The sequence below is a fragment of the Octopus sinensis genome, linkage group LG27 (assembly GCF_006345805.1).
Source record: "Octopus sinensis linkage group LG27, ASM634580v1, whole genome shotgun sequence".
In the NCBI taxonomy this organism is placed as follows: domain Eukaryota; kingdom Metazoa; phylum Mollusca; class Cephalopoda; order Octopoda; family Octopodidae; genus Octopus; species Octopus sinensis.
In genome coordinates, this window is record NC_043023.1 from 16,307,889 (window position 1) to 16,324,877 (window position 16,989).

General features: G+C 38.1%; 2 protein-coding genes across 27 annotated transcripts in view; one reads left to right on the top strand and one right to left on the bottom strand.

Moving 5' to 3' along the window:
* LOC115225116 overlaps positions 1-16,989 on the top strand; it is a 384,942-nt gene that overhangs the window by 146,829 nt on the left and 221,124 nt on the right. The window lies entirely within an intron of this gene.
* The window catches only part of LOC115225115, a 396,737-nt gene that overhangs the window by 97,148 nt on the left and 282,600 nt on the right, over positions 1-16,989 (bottom strand). The window lies entirely within an intron of this gene.

A 16,989-nucleotide genomic window follows, 5' to 3' on the forward strand; every position in this document is an offset into this window, starting at 1 on the left:
TTGGGGTGTTCTTGCTTTTATAACTAACCAGAGGGATAGATATATCATAGATTTAGTTGGTGGTTTTGTTATCTCTATTCTAGCTTTTGGTGAAGTAGAAAAGGTTAGAAAGGGTCAAGTAGTGAAGACATTATTTCAGCCTAGCTAAAGGCGTCTGGAAAATGTAAAACTGCTGTCAGAGAAAAAAACCCATTGTTCCACCATGGGAAAAGTTTTGTTGCAGTGTTAATTTAAATTCGGCTATGGTGGATCGAATTCACTTCATGCTAGCAAGATCCACTACAAACATTTACAGCAAAATCTCTTTTATTCCAACATACCTTGTACTTATGACTTGATGCAATGGAAATTTTCAAGAATCAACTGGGAAATACAAGCAAGAAAAGGAATTTAGTTTCTCTACATAAGCTGAAATATAAAATTGAAAAACTTTAGTTTTGAATATTTTACTGAAAATGTACTGAATTTTTTTTTTAATTCCAAAAAGTTAAAAAAGGTTATGAGGGGTTATATGGGGTTCTTAAACCAGAATTTCACCAAAAATCAAATTTTCAAACCAATTTTTTGGGATCTTTTCCTTTTGAACGGCAGATCTCAACACAATTTCTAGTTAACTAAATTCTTTAAAACTTCGTATACTGGTAGAATGTGTCAAAATAAAACATTTTTTTTTCTTGGCTTTCTTGAGAAAATTGTAATTTGTTGGTTTAACGTAGTTTAATTTTTCGAATTTTAACCAATCCTATGCTCTCTAGATTCGAAAATCATTTGCTGCGTCTAAAACTGAGACAACATCATACACACGTTTTCCGTATACATTCGGAAAGCGTGTGTATAAAATTATAAAATTATTTTGTTTGTTAATTGTTTAAATCACTTTCCATTGCTTTTGGGTTTTTTTACACGCGTAACAATTAAATTAATTTAACAATTAAGAAGAAAAAATTTAGGGTTAGGGTTAGTTACAGGATGTTGTCTCAGTTTTAGATGCAGCAAATGATTTTAGTTGAATGGAGGTAATCGATTGGTTAAAATTGCCAAAATGCTCGGATTTTCAGACAAAAAATCTTTCAAACCATAGAATTTTCTCAATAAAGCCAAGAGAAAAAGATGTTTTATAAACACATTCTACCAGTATACGAAGTTTAAAAGTGTTTAGTTACGTGGAAATTATTTTTAAAAACTGCCGTACAAACCGAAAAGATCCCAAATATCTTACAAACTATAGGATTTTCTCAATAAAGCAAAGAGAAAGAGATGTTTTATAAACACATTCTACCAGTATACGAAGTTTAAAAGTGTTTAGTTACGTGGAAATTATTTTTAAAAACTGCCGTTCAAACCGAAAAGATCCCAAATATCTTACAAACTATAGAATTTTCTCAATAAAGCCAAGAGAAAAAGATGTCTTATAAACACATTCTACCAGTATACGAAGTTTAAAAGTGTTTAGTTACATGGAAATTATTTTTAAAAACTGCCGTTCAAACCGAAAAGATCCCAAATATCTTACAAACTATAGAATTTTCTCAATAAAGCCAAGAAAAAATGATGTTTTATAAACACATTCTACCAGTATAAGAAGTTTAAGTGTTTAGTTAACTAGAAATTGTGTTGACATCTGCCGTTCAAAAGGAAAAGAACCATTTTTTTTTAACAGCATAAATGCTTTTATGGGGACAAAAATATTGAAAAACATGAATACGTTAGAGTGAGGAAAAAACAAGAAAGATGGTCGTGGGATGTGTTAGAAACAACAGGCAGATCTCCCTTAAATCACACACCTTTCTTTACTCATAACTTTCTGACAAATGGATATTAAAGGATATATTGGAATTTGTTGTGAAAAAGTTTTCCGAGGGTGGGGTGAAAAGTTTTGGAAAATTCACATCAGTCGGCTTTATTTACTCTTTTACTTGTTTCAGTCATTTGACTGCGGCCATGCTGGAGCACCGCCTTTAATCGAGCAACTCGACCCTGGGACTTATTCTTTTGTAAGCCCAGTACTTATTCTATCGGTCTCTTTTGCCGAACCGCTAGGTTTACTCTTTTTACTCTTTTACTTGTTTCAGTCATTTGACTGCGACCATGCTGGAGCACCGCCTTTAATCGAGGAAATCGACCCCCAGGACTTATTCTTTGTAAGCCCAGTACTTATTCTATCAGTCTCTTTTGCCGAACCGCTAGGTTTACTCTTTTTACTCTTTTACTTGTTTCAGTCATTTGACTGCGACCATGCTGGAGCACCGCCTTTAGTCGAGCAAATCGACCCCGAAACTTATTCTTTGTAAGCCCAGTACTTATTCTATCGGTCTCTTTTGCCGAACTGCTAAGTTACGGGGATGTAAACACACCAGCATCGGTTGTCAAGCAATGCTAGGGGGACAAACACAGACACACAAACACACACATATATACGACAGGCTTCTTTCAGTTTCCGTCTACCAAATCCACTCACAAGGCATTGGTCGGCCCGAGGCTATAGCAGAAGACACTTGCCCAAGATGCCATGCAGTGGGACTGAACCCGGAACCATGTGGTTAGTAAGCAAGCTACTTACCACACAGCCACTCCTGTGCCCATAAATTTTTTTTTTTTTTTAGAATATATTTCAATATAATTGTAATCTACAACATCTGAAACATATTTGTTGCAAATTTCGTTTAAAAGAATATTCATTTTTCTGGACGATATGAGGAAAGAAAGGTGTATGGACGTGGGGGGGGGGGATGCACTTAAATATAATGAAATTATTGTATACAGTGCTCAGGTGCACCACAACTTGTGTAGATATGCCTTTACTTCTTTCAGCAATTTGACTGTGGCCATGCTGGAGCGTCATCTCAAAGCGATTTAGTCAAACAAATTGACCCCAGGACTTATTTTTAAGCCTAGAACTAATTGTATTGATATCTTTTTGCCAAAACACTAAATTAGGGGGACCTTATCACATCAACACCTGCTGACAAGTGGGGACAGGATGATTAAACAGAGACCAAAGATAAACACACACACACACATAGAAACTGAAAAGAGCCTATCGTGTAAATATATATATATATATACTAGCAGTATCGCCTGGCGTTGCTCGGGTTTGTAAGGGAAATAACTATATAAGCATTTTTAGAGAGTTATAGCCAAAAAAATAGCCAAAAAATGCATTAAAAATGGAAAAAAAATGATGGTAAATTTTTTTTTAAATCGTTGACTCATCGTAGACATTTTTAGAGAGTTACTTCCCTTATATAATAGCGAAAAAAATGCATTAAAATGGAAAAAAATGATGGTAAATTTTTTTTTAAATCGTAGACGCGTGCTAATACCCAGAAGGGCTTGATATGAATCACGACTATAAGATACCCGGTTTTGGTTAAACTGCACCGCAAAATGTGGGAGTAGTTAGGAATCTAAATCATAGGAGACAGACAGCACACAACCTCTCTTTTATATATAAAGATATAGTACAGAGTGAGATAGGGGTTATGAGTGTAACCCACTATGGGATATCATTTATCCAATATACTGCCAGTAAAGTACCCAGAAATGCTAAGAATTGCAATGCAATTCATTTATTGTATTATATGGGCGAAGGTAAAATGTTTTACCTGAAATTCATAATACAAAATAAGAAAATGGAGGAATAGATTTCTTTCAATCATCAACTTCCAGATAATACCAATTCATATAATTTATTAACTAATTAAATAGGAACATCCAAATCCAACAGAATAAGACAGAATAAAACAATATACATCTATAAGTAAGATAATACCATAAAAATAATACACATAAAATGGATCTTAAAGCTGTTTCAGCCTAGGCCTTGAGATATATATATATAAGTAACTCATTTTTAACTGCATATTACCTCAATACATCTGACTAATATGGGCATAATGAGATACCCTTATCTACAGGCTGAAACAGCTGTAAGATCCATTTTATATGTATTATTTTTATGGTATAATCTCATTGATGTATATTATTTTATTCTGTTTTACTCTGTTGGATTTGGATGTTCCTATTTAATTAGTTAATAAATTATATGAATTGGTATTATCTGTAAGATGATGATTCTAAGGAATCTATTCCTCCTCCTCATCATCATCATCATTTAGCGCCCGCTTTCCATGCTGGCATGGGTTGGACGGTGCAACTGGGGTCTGGGAAGCCAGAAGGCTGCACCAGGCCCAGTCTGATCTGGCAATGTTTCTACAGCTGGATGCCCTTCCTAACGCCAACCACTCTGTGAGTGTAGTGGGTGCTTTTTACGTGCCACTGGCACGGAGGCGAGGCGAGGCTGGCAAACGGCCATGATCGGATGGTGCTTTTTACGTGCCACCGGCACGGAGGCGAAGTGCGGCTGGCAAACGGCCACGATCGGATGGTGCTTTTTACATGCCACTGGCACGGAGGCCAGGCGAGGCTGGCAAACGGCCACGATCGGATGGTGCTTTTTACGCGCCACCGGCACAGAGGCCAGGCGAGGCTGGCAAACGGCCACGATCGGATGGTGCTTTTTACGTGCCACCAGCACAGAGGCCAGTCGGGACGGCGCTGGCAACAGCCACGTTCGGATGGTTCTCTTATGTGCCACCGGCACTGGTATCACATCTACAATTTCCATTCATGTTGATCGATTTTGATTTTTGATTTTGATTTTTCTTATTTTGTATATGTCTATATATATATGTATATACACACATATACTTGTGACAGGCTTCTTTCATTTTCTTTCTACCAAATCCACTCACAAGGCTTTGAGTGCCCCATGGTTTTAGTAGCAAACACCTGATCTAAGAGCCACGCAGTGTGACCGAACCAATGTGGCTGGAATGCAAGCTTCTTACCACACAGCCATCCTAAATCGCTTAAAGAAATAAGCTTCAAAATAAACCTAATTAACAATCTTATTCTTAATTATTTCAAGCTGTTAAAATTAATGATGATGACTGATTGAAATAACGATAATGAAATACCATAAATATATTTTATAAAACGTTTACATTACTTAATTAAAATAAGCTAATTAACAGTCTTATTCTTAATTATTTCAAGCGATCCATTCTAAATTAAAACTACATACACGAATAGGTGCAGGGGTGGCTGTGTGGTAAGTAACTTGTTTACCAGCCACATGGTTCTGGGTTCATTCCCACTGCGTGGCACCTTGGGCAAGTGTCTTCTACTATGGCCTCGGGCTGATCAAAGCCTTGTGAGTGGATTTGGTAGACGGAAACTGAAAGAAGCCTGTCGTATATATGTAGGTGTAGGAGTGGCTGTGTGGTAAGTAGCTTGTTTACCAACCACATGGTTCCGGGTTCAGTCCCACTGTGTGACACCTTGGGCAAGTGGCCCCATGTTGACCAAAGCCTTGTGAGTGGATTTGGTAGACGGAAACTGAAAGAAGCCCGTCATATATATATATATATATATATATGTGTATGTTTGTGTGTCTGTGTTTGTCCCCCCAACATAGATTGACAACCGATGCTGGTGTGTTTATGTTCCTGTAACTTAGTGGTTCAGCAAAAGAGACCGATAGAATAAGTACTGTGCTTACGAAGAATAAGTCCAGGGGTCGATTTGCTCAACTGAAGGCAGTGCTCCAGCATGGCCTCAGTCAAATGACTGAAAGAAGTAAAAGAGTAAAAGAGAATAGATAACATAATATTTGGCCACAAGAATTTTTGGAAGGAAATCTTAGTGGAAAGTTAGCCTTAAGGTTGAGCGTACACAATGTGTGTATGTGTGTGTGTGTGTGCATGCATACATACATAAAAGCATGCGTACATGAATTCTACACTCTATATTAAGTAGGTACAGTTCAAATGTCAAGTGGTATTATTTAGTTCTGGGAAATTTATGATGCTGAAGTGTTCAGACTTCTGACCTTTTATATCGAACAAAGTAAATAATTTTTTGGCGACTAGCTAGCGCAGATGCGCGTACAGGGTCCAGTCTTCACGACTAGTGCCTGCCTATCATCCTTTCGGGGTCGATAAATTAAGTACCAGTTACGCACTGGAGTCGATGTAATCGACTTAATACCTATGTCTGTTCTTGTTTGTCCCCTCTATGTTTAGCCCCTTGTGGGTAATAAAGAAATAGATATCATCTTAATTATAGACTAAATAGGTATCATCTTACTTATAGACTAAATAGGTATCATCTTAATTATAGACTAAATAGGTATCATCTTAATTATAGACTAAATAGGTATCATCTTAATTATAGACTAAATAGGTATCATCTTAATTATAGACTAAATAGGTATCATCTTAATTATAGACTCAGCCGACAGCTGTACTCGTCCCAGATGCGATAACACGTATTCTGCGTAACTTATGAAGCTTGACAGCTGCCGACAATGTACAAAAGCGTGCTGGACGGTTTCATCGTCCAAGTAAGTAGTCGATATATATATATAAATAATGAGGGAGATAAATTAATATATATATATATATATATATATACACTGCAACATAATTTCTTTTCCTCAACAGGCCCTGCCCTATTTAACATTGTCCCGAGGGAGATCAAAGAGGAAAAGGATCCCATCAACTTTAAACGGAGTCTGGATAGATTCCTTCAAAGAATACCAGATAAGCCACCCATAATTGGATACAACTCACCCAACAAGAACTCACTACTTGAACAAAACTTGACTCAAACAGGATTTAGATAATCCTATCAGGTGGTGCTTTAAGTTAGACATGGCCTGGACCAATCCTTGGTCGAAACATATCTAAGTTTTATCTAAGTTCTAAGTTTTATATATATATATAATTGCAAACATATAAGGAATGGCCATAATAGGACATCCGACTCACTAGAAAGAGCAGTTAAACTCCAAACCACTAATAGTTGTAATTCTGAAATGGAAAGAGAGATAAAAGGGTAAACGTTTTGGCGATCTTTCGTCTCTAGTAGACCTTTCCGTCGATTTCCGTAAAAAATTTTTTTTTTACATATGGGCTTGCGGGAACTTTTGAAGTAATGAGAGCGAAAGAGACTAAGAGAAAGCGATTGTATGACGAGGGAAGTTCTTTTGAAGTTACCGAAGCATTGATGTACATGTGTGTGTGTGTGTTTGATGGGGTGTGGGAGACAGACAGTATGTTGTGTAAGTGAAGTGCTTCTGTTAGTGTGTGTGAAGAGACAGAGTAATGTGTGAAAGAAAGAGATAACTGAAATTTTGTACTCGGTGTATGTGTATATGTATGTATATTACTTCAAAAGTTCCCGCAAGCCCATATGTAAAAAAAAAATTTTTTTTACGGAAATCGACGGAAAGGTCTACTAGAGACGAAAGATCGCCAAAACGTTTACCCTTTTATTTCTCTTTCCATTTCAGAATTACAACTATTAGTGGTTTGGAGTTTAACTGCTCTTTCTAGTGAGTCGGATGTCCTATTATGACCATCCCTTATATGCTTGAATGTATATTACAGAGTCTATTGACTATGTTTTCTCTCTCACTTGACTGCTGGTAGCGGAGAATTTTTTTCTAGAATTTTTTGCTACCCTAAAATTTATATATATATATATATATATATATATATATATATATATATATATATACCGGAGTAAACACATAAATGTGAAACAAGGTGGAAAAAAGGGTAAAATTACAGATTATCACCCCCACGATTTTCACTAAGAAAAAAAAAAAAAAACTCGGATTTTTTGCGTGGAATCAAATACCCTGACCTCCTAATATGCTGCAAATCCCATATTTTGGTCCGGAATTGCTCCGAAAAGGGGGGTAACCCCCTCCCCCGGAATTTTCACAAGGAAAAAAAAAATAACATATCAATAATTTAGAAAAGAAGCATTTCTAGAAAATAGTAAATTGAAGTGTGAACAAATTATTGATATATTATTGCGCAAAAGAAGATTTGGCACACTGTCATCCTATTAGCTGTCAGAAGTGAAAGTCGTCAACTTCGTGTATTTGCGTCAGGTTCGCTGTTAGGTTTATAAAACAATTGAAGTTCAGTTTAAAGTTTATAAATAAATACATTTCATTCCATGTTCTGTTTAAACTTTATAAATAAATATATTCTTGCAGTGTGTGTATATGTGGCTATATGTCTGACTAATGTGTGTGTCTGTATTTATTGTATGTGTGTATAAGTAGTTATATGCTTATATTATCCAGAAAATTCAACAAAATCTGTTACTCTGAGTTTCTCGTTGCCGTTCATGAGACAGTTTTTGCTAGAATGGAGCAAAAACTGTCTGATGTATATGAAAGATAATGAGTGTAGATGTGTGTTTGGGTGTGATTAACTACAAGTAGATACAGCTGAATATGGCGTGATTGCGCGTACATCCGTTATCTTTCATAAACAGGGACACACATCTTTCACTTTCTCCTCTCAGAAGCATCGCCTTCCACTCATCATCAAAATAAAAGAAAAGAAAATAATTTTTTACGGGAATTTACGAACAATCCGCTGATCACATTCGACGCTTCTGCAGCCAAAGCCGAAAGATTTCCAGACGTAATTCTTCAGTTTTGGTAAACAACGTCAGTCACTGACACAAACTTCTCTTATGGCACAGACGAAGGGGCGGGACTACTTGCGTATAGACGTGTAGTGATGCTACTGTGTAGGGTTCGGCGCGCATGCGCAGAATGGGACTACTTCCCCATGTGCATGTGCGGGAAAACTCTCGAGCTCGCGAACCTCAAATCTCCCTCTTCGGCTCAAGACAGCACTGCGATCGGTCACGGTTTTCCTGGCTCTGACAGCCACACACCAAATTCAACCAACCGCAACGACCAACACCAGCAGTATATCAGAGGCTGTCTATTCCCCCATCAGACAACGATGAATCAATAAACCAAGTTGTCTGTTCACCTTTAACCTGAGTTTCGTCTGTTTGTTTTCTGCAAGAGTTTTGTATGTGACTAGAAAGGATCTCGACACCCTTCCAGTGCTTCGATGGTAGATCCTTTCACGTTACAGACGTCACGGCGCACGCACTTGTGTAGTCATGCATCCGCAAAGCTAGTCATGACTAGTCGATCCATACTTTGAGTTTTATTGACTTTGTTTTAAAAACATTCACTAACACTAACCCTGACCCTACTTTTAGCCTTTCGTCTTTTTTTCTTAATTGATAAATTAATTTAGGCGAAGCCCATAAGTTTCAGTTTTCAGTACGAATTACTTGCTATTTCTATATAAATAAAATACGTAATTTTATTTGGCGTAACTCCAGATGCGTGACCTCCTCGACTTTGGTGCGTCGTAACTTCCAGAAAAATGGATGCAACGAATACTGCTTAGATGCTGTGGTTTTCAACCAGGGTTCCGCGGAACCTTAGGCTTCCGTCAGTACAGTCCAGGGTTCCGCAAGCTGTTACAAAACTGCTAAAATCGACAGTAATTTTTAATTCTCCTGTGCAGATATGTGTGCATAATAAGACAATTAAATTATTGCACAGGGGTTCCTCGAGCCAGTGGAATGCTTCCTTGGGGTTCCGCTCCAGCAAAAAGGCTGAAAAGCACTGGCTTAGATGCTGTGGATTCAGAGGGAGTGATAGGGAGATAGAGGGATGGAGAAGGTGAAAGAGAGGGAATATGGGTGTGTGCGTTTTCTGTATTTACATTATTGGTAAATGAAGTGGAGAGAGAGAGAGAGAGAGAGAGTGTGTGTGTGTGTGTATAATGGGGAATAGAGGGAGGGAGAAGGTGAAAGAGAGAGAATATGGGTGTGTGTATCTCTCTATATATAAACGGCAGTTTGTCTGTGCGTGTTTCTGTGTGTCTGTTTGCTTGTACCCTCACCCCGACCACGGCTTTCAACCGATTCTGATGAAACTTGACACACACATAGCCCAATGTCATAATTCAAAACTAACTTAGCGAAAATTTTGAAAAGTTTCCCCAGTTCTGAAAAAAATCGATAAATTCGACATGGGGTCGAGAATCGGAAACACGAACCACAAACTGTCTAGGGGACGCAGCTCCATCCTTTTTTGACTCTCAAAAAAATATTTACCATCATTTTTTTCCATTTTCTTGCTATTTTTTGGCTATAACTCTCTAAAAATGCTTTATAGTTATTTCCCTTACAAACCTGAGCAACGCCGGGCGATACTGCTAGTTTTAAAACACACACACACACCCGAATACAGGCACTCTCTCTTTACCTTGTTTCATTTGACTGCGGCCATGCTGGAGCACCGCCTTTAGTCGAGCAAATCGACCCCGGGACTTATTCTTTGTAAGCCCAGTACTTATTCTATCGGTTTCATTTTTGCCGAACCGCTAAGTGACGGGGACGTAAACACACCAGCATCGGTTGTCAAGCAATGCTAGGGGGACAAACACAGACACACAAACACACACATATATATATATACATATATACGACAGGCTTCTTTCAGTTTCCGTCTACCAAATCCACTCACAAGGCATTGGTCGGCCCGGGGCTATAGCAGAAGACACTTGCCCAAGGTGCCACGCAGTGGGACTGAACCCGGTAGAGAAATGCCGAAGGATCGCCCTTATTTTGATGCAAAATTTGTAAACTTTTCTGTTGACAAATATTTTCTTTTCTCTCAGATGTACAGGCTCACACACACACACACACAGAGTCCTTTATCAAACCATCCAACCCATGCCAGCATGGAAAGTAGATGTTAAAAGATGATGATGATGTATAATGGTTTTTTGTTTTGACAAGTTGTGGTGCACCTGAGCACTGTATACAATAATTCCATTATTATTATTGTTGTTCTTGTTGTTGTTATTATTTTGCTGGAGTTTTTTTCCCTCGGTGAAAAGCTTAATAGGGGTGCGGGTGAAATTTCTGAGGTTTCCACCTCACCCCACCCCGATTTCGGGACTCGAAAAAGGATTTTATAGCATATTAGGAGATCATAGGAATTCATAGAAAATGTTGTTCCGATTCAAACCGAAAAGATTCGTTTAATATTTCGAATTACATAATCTTTTACGGAGATACCCAAATCTTTTAAGAGCTTAGGGCCTCGACGGCCCTGCCCAACATTGGAATTTAAAAACACTTACCCGAGAACAAGTATTGCAGTAACGACGACGTAGCATCTGCTGTCGAAGACTAAAAAGGATGCAAAGTTCTCCACCAATAGAATTAAACACTGCAGCTTCGACGGTTGGGATGTGAGAGCGAGGGGGTACTATGTTCAAAAATAAACATCATTAGGTCTCGTACGACACTCGTATACATACTTATTATACATACGGACCCATACAAGCCTATACATATATACAGAGGTGGGCACGGTTAATCTAAAAGTTAAATTGGCGATGTTTCGCTTCGCCGTTAACTTCGTTAATTCTTTGAAAATTCAACGAAGGTTACCGTTAAGGTTTATTGAACAAGAGGCATACCTACAGTTTAATACCCCACCGACTTTGTTGCATCAAAACCGCCAGAAAAACAGATACTTTTTAACGAAACTTTTACCAAATAATCGCTTATGCCCTGTAGATTGAGCATATACTCTCTTTACTCTTTTACTTGTTTCAATCATTTGACTGCGGCCATGCTGGAGCACCGCCTTTAATCAAGCAACTCGACCCCGGGACTTATTCTTTTGTAAGCCCAGTACTTATTCTATCGGTGTCTTTTGCCGAACCGCTAGGTAACGGGGACAGAAACACACCAGCATCAGTTGTCAAGCGATGTTGGTGGTGGTGGTGGGGGGGGGGGGACAAACACAGACACACAAACATACATATATACGACGGGCTTCTTTCAGTTTCCGTCTACCAAATCCACTCACAAGGCTTTGGTCGGCCCGAGGCTATAGCAGAAGACACTTGCCCAAGGTGCCACGCAGTGGGACTGAACCCTGAACCATGTGGTTGGTAAGCAAGCTACTTACCACACAGCCACTCCTGCACCTATCTGAAGATTTTTTGAGAAAAAGAAATTCTTTCAATAATAAATCTCTGAACGAAATTTCTTTCGTTTTCAAAACAAATAATAATAATAATAATAATAATAATAATAATAATAATAATAATAATAATAATAATAATAATAAGGCGTAGGAGTGGCTGTGTGGTAAGTAGCTTGCTTACCAACCACATGGTTCCGGGTTCAGTCCCACTGCGTGGCACCTTGGGCAAGTGTCTTCTACTATAGCCTCAGGCCGACCAAAGCCTTGTGAGTGGATTTGGTAGACGGAAACTGATAGAAGCCCGTCGTGTGTGTATATATATATATATAGGGGGAAGCTTTATGAAAATAAACAAAAGACGAAGGCAGGTGGAAAACAAACGAACAATTGTATTAGTATGGCGCTCAGGAAATATAAATAAAACAAGTCTTTAACGTTTCGAGCCTACGCTCTTCAACAGAAAGATACACAGAGAGAGAAAAACACAGAAAGAAGGAGAGAAAAAAAATGCGTGCAGTAGCTAACCAATCAACAAGGCGATCTGATTTCGGCCAGAGGTCAAAGATCAAACATGAGACGCGAGAGCGAAATAAGGGGAGATAATAGGGTTGATAAACGGGTTGAGGGACCAGCTAAAAGTGCGTGGGAGGGGTCTGGATGTGTGTATGTATAGGGTTGGTGTATGTATTAGTATGTATAAGGGTGTGTGTGTGTGTGTGTATGAGAGAGTATTAGTGCGTAAGATTGGTCTGGACGTGCGTATGTATGGGGTTGGTGTATGTATTAGTATGTATTAGTATGTATTAGTACGTATTGGTATGTATAGGTGTGTGTGTGTGTGTGTGAGAGAGTATAAGTGCGTATGCGGGGTCTGGACGTGTGTATGTATAGGGTTGGTGTAAGTATTAGTATGTACTAGTATGTATTAGTACGTATTAGTATGTATTAGTTGGTGTGTGTATTAGTATGGCACATCATATGTGATGTGATGTGTAAAGTCATGTGGTGTAGTGAGGAGAGAGGGGAGGGGAGGGGGAGAAGAGGGGGAGGGGGAGAAGAGGGGGAGAGAAGGGGAGGGGAAGAAGAGGGGGAGGAGAAGGGGGAAGAGGAGACGATGGGGGAGAAGGAAGGTGAGGAGGGGGATGAAGGAGGAAAGAGGGAGAGAGAGAAGGGGAGAGAGGGAGGGAGAAAGAGGGAAGAAGGGAAGGGGAGTAGGGGTGAAAGGATGAAGGACTGAAGAAGTAGGGGTCGGGGGGAGAAAGGATAGGTGAGGAGGGGGGTTAGATGAGGAGGGGGGGAGAGTTGAGACCAAATGGCGTATAAGAGCGAAGAGAGAAGATTAATTCCTGTTCACGGCGCAAACGGGAATCCGGATGGCCTCTGTATATATATATATATATGTATGTGCGTGTGTGTTTGTGTGTCTGTGTTTGTCCCCCTAGCATTGTGTGTTTATCTCCCCGTTACTTAGCGGTTCGGCAAAAAAACCCCGATAGAATAAGTACTGGGCTTACAAAGAATAAGTCCCGGGGTCGAGTTGCTCGATTAAAGGCGGTGCTCCAGCATGGCCGCAGTCAAATGACTGAAACAAGTACAGAGTAATAATAATAATAAATTGGCATTCCATCACTATAACTCGACAAAATTTGACATTTGATTTCGGGTATTTCCGTGATAATTGCTGAAATGGGAGGACGAGAAGAAGGCTAATTGGGTTGTGTGTGCGTGCTTGTTCTCGTTTGTGTGTGTGCGTGTCTGTTCTGCTTTTATGTATACATAATTATATATAAAGATATAAGCATCTACTGTTAGCCATTATCGTGGCAAACGATACTTAATCAAATACCAGTATTAAATGTTTGAACTACTGTGGGTCTTTACTAGGGTTTTTCTTTTATAAGCGAGACTTAAACATGTACATTAATCTATATATATAAAACTGTAGTTGTGTGAGTGTCTGTCCCCTTCGATTTAGATTCCTAACTACTCCCACATTTTGCGGTGCAGTTTAACCAAATTCGGCTATCTTATAGTCGTGATTAATATCGAGCCCGTCTGAGTATTAGCGCGCGTCTACGATGAGTCTACGATTTTAAAAATAATTTAACATCATTTTTTATTCCATTTTAATGCATATTTTTTCGTGTGTCGATGGCGGCGGAGTTGGCGTCCATGGTCACACCTGCACCTGTGTTTGCTTCTCCCCCTTCTTCCCTCCCTCGTGAAGCTGTGGGGAAGGGAGTGTAAGGAAATCAACGTCGTAAAGCGTTGTCAAGGAGACCAGCGTTCTTTTAGAACAACGACTTCATGGCTTGAAAACACCAAAACAGAAATGGCTAAGAAAGCCCGAATTGGCATCTATAAGGGAAGTAACTCTCTAAAAATGCTTATATAGTTATTTCCCTTACAAACCCGAGCAACGCCGGGCGATACTGCTAGTATATATATAAAGATATAAGCATCTACTGTTAGCCATTATCGTGGCAAACGATACTTAATCAAATACCAGTATTAAATGTTTGAACTACTGTGGGTCTTTTCTAGGGTTTTTCTTTTATAAGCGAGACTTAAACATGTACATTAATCTCTAATAAACCATTTTATACATTACACGCCCATAAAATGCCTCGTAGATCTTATTCAGCTATGTTTAAACTTTGCTGAAGAGCATGGTAGAAAATTTGATGTGGACGAAAACAATGTTCAGGTTAGGGAGAAGAAATAAAGCTGAAATGAAACAGATGCCAAAGATAAAGAAGGCAAGAAGGGGGGGGAAAAGCCAAACATCCTGAACTTGAAAAAGATTTGCGGATCTTTTCTTTTTGAACGGCATTTGCACATAATTTCTAGGTAACTAAAAAGTTTTAAACTTCGTATACTGAAAAAACTGCTGTTCAAACCGAAAAGATCCCGATTGCCTATTTATGACAAAACATTTGACAATAAAACTTTGTAAGAGTTTTGTTTAATGTTCATATCTAGACCCGGAACTGAAAATCCAAAAAATAGAAAAAATATTCGAATAGGTGTAAAACAATGTGTAGGCAACGAACAGGGGGGAAAATGCGCGTAAAGCAACAGGAGGGTGGGGTGAGGACTTGGAAAAAATCACAAGATCCGAGTTTTTCTCTAAGCTTTTAGGAAATTGGGTTTTTTCAATGAAATTTTATAGAAATACCGGATCTTTTCGCTTTGACCGGCAGTTTTTTAAAATAATTTCCACGTAACTGAACACTTTTAAACTTCGTATACTGGTAGAATGTGTTTATAAAACATCTTTTTCTCTTGGCTTTATTGAGAAAATTCTATAGTTTGTAAGATATTTGGGATTTTTTCGGTTTGACCGGCAGTTTTTTAAAATAATTTCCATGTAACTAAACACTTTTAAACTTCGTAAACTGGTAGAATATGTTTATAAAACATCTTTTTCTCTTGGCTTTATTGAGAAAATTCTATAGTTTGTAAGATATTTGGGATTTTTTCGGTTTGACCGGCAGTTTTTTAAAATAATTTCCACGTAACTAAACACTTTTAAACTTCGTATACTGGTAGAATGTGTTTATAAAACATCTTTTTCTCTTGGCTTTATTGAAAAAATTCTATAGTTTGTAAGATATTTGGGATCTTTTCCGTTTGACCGGCAGTTTTTTAAAATAATTTCCACGTAACTAAACACTTTTAAACTTCGTATACTGGTAGAATGTGTTTATAAAACATCTTTTTCTCTTGGCTTTATTGAGAAAATCCTATAGTTTGTAAGATATTTGGGATCTTTTCCGTTTGACCGGCAGTTTTTTAAAATAATTTCCACGTAACTAAACACTTTTAAACTTCGTATACTGGTAGAATGTGTTTATAAAACATCTTTTTCTCTTGGCTTTATTGAAAAAATTCTATAGTTTGTAAGATATTTGGGATCTTTTCGCTTTGAACGGCAGTTTTTTAAAAATAATTTCCAAGTAACTAAACACTTTTAAACTTCGTATACTGGTAGAATGTGTTTATAAAACATCTTTTTCTCTTGGTTTTATTGAGAAAATTCTATAGTTTGTAAGATATTTGGGATCTTTTCCGTTTGACCGGCAGTTTTTTAAAATAATTTCCACCTAACTAAACACTTTTTAAACTTCCTATACTGGTAGAATGTGTTTATAAAACATCTTTTTCTCTTGGCTTTATTGAGAAAATTCTATAGTTTGTAAGATATTTGGGATCTTTTCCGTTTGACCGGCAGTTTTTTAAAATAATTTCCACGTAACTAAACACTTTTAAACTTCGTATACTGGTAGAATGTGTTTATAAAACATCTTTTTCTCTTGGCTTTATTGAGAAAATTCTATAGTTTGTAAGATATTTGTTGTTTTTTCCTTCAATTTCTGCAATTTCAACCAATCAATGACGTTTCTTGAGGTGAAAACATTCTCTGCCGTATGAATATGCCCCTCGTTTAAGAAACAGATTGGGTTTATTAACATTTCTGAAGAAATAAGATACCTTCCCCGCACCCCTAACCCTAACCCTAGAGCAGATTGAAATGCAATAGATCGATACTAGGGTCATAATTATGGGTGACATTTTGATATCACACTGCTAGAAAAAAATCCCATTTTCTGTAGCGGTTTCTTCATTAAAAGAAGAATTTCCTGAAGGCCATGAACAATATTGATACAGTCACTCTTCTCTATGATGAGAAATATATCTGTAGTTAATTGTCTTTTTTCAGAGAAGGATATACCACAGAATCAGTTACATGGTTTCTCTTCCATATCAATGTGTGTCTGTGTTTATCTAAGAGATTTATTTGAGAGAACCATTCACCACAGATATCACAATGACATGGTTTCTCTAATTTCCACGTAACTAAACAGCCAGGGATACAGGCATCCAGCAACAGGACCTCCGTAATGCTATGATGGATCGTGAAGTCTGGCGTAGCATGGTAAATTCCATTGTCTCTACCACGGTCGCGATACCAGAGGGCGCACCCTCTCCTACCCTAACGTAATCTCCAGGGATACAGGCATCCAGCAACACGACCTCCGTAATGCTATGATGGACCGTGAAGTCTGGCGTAGCATAGT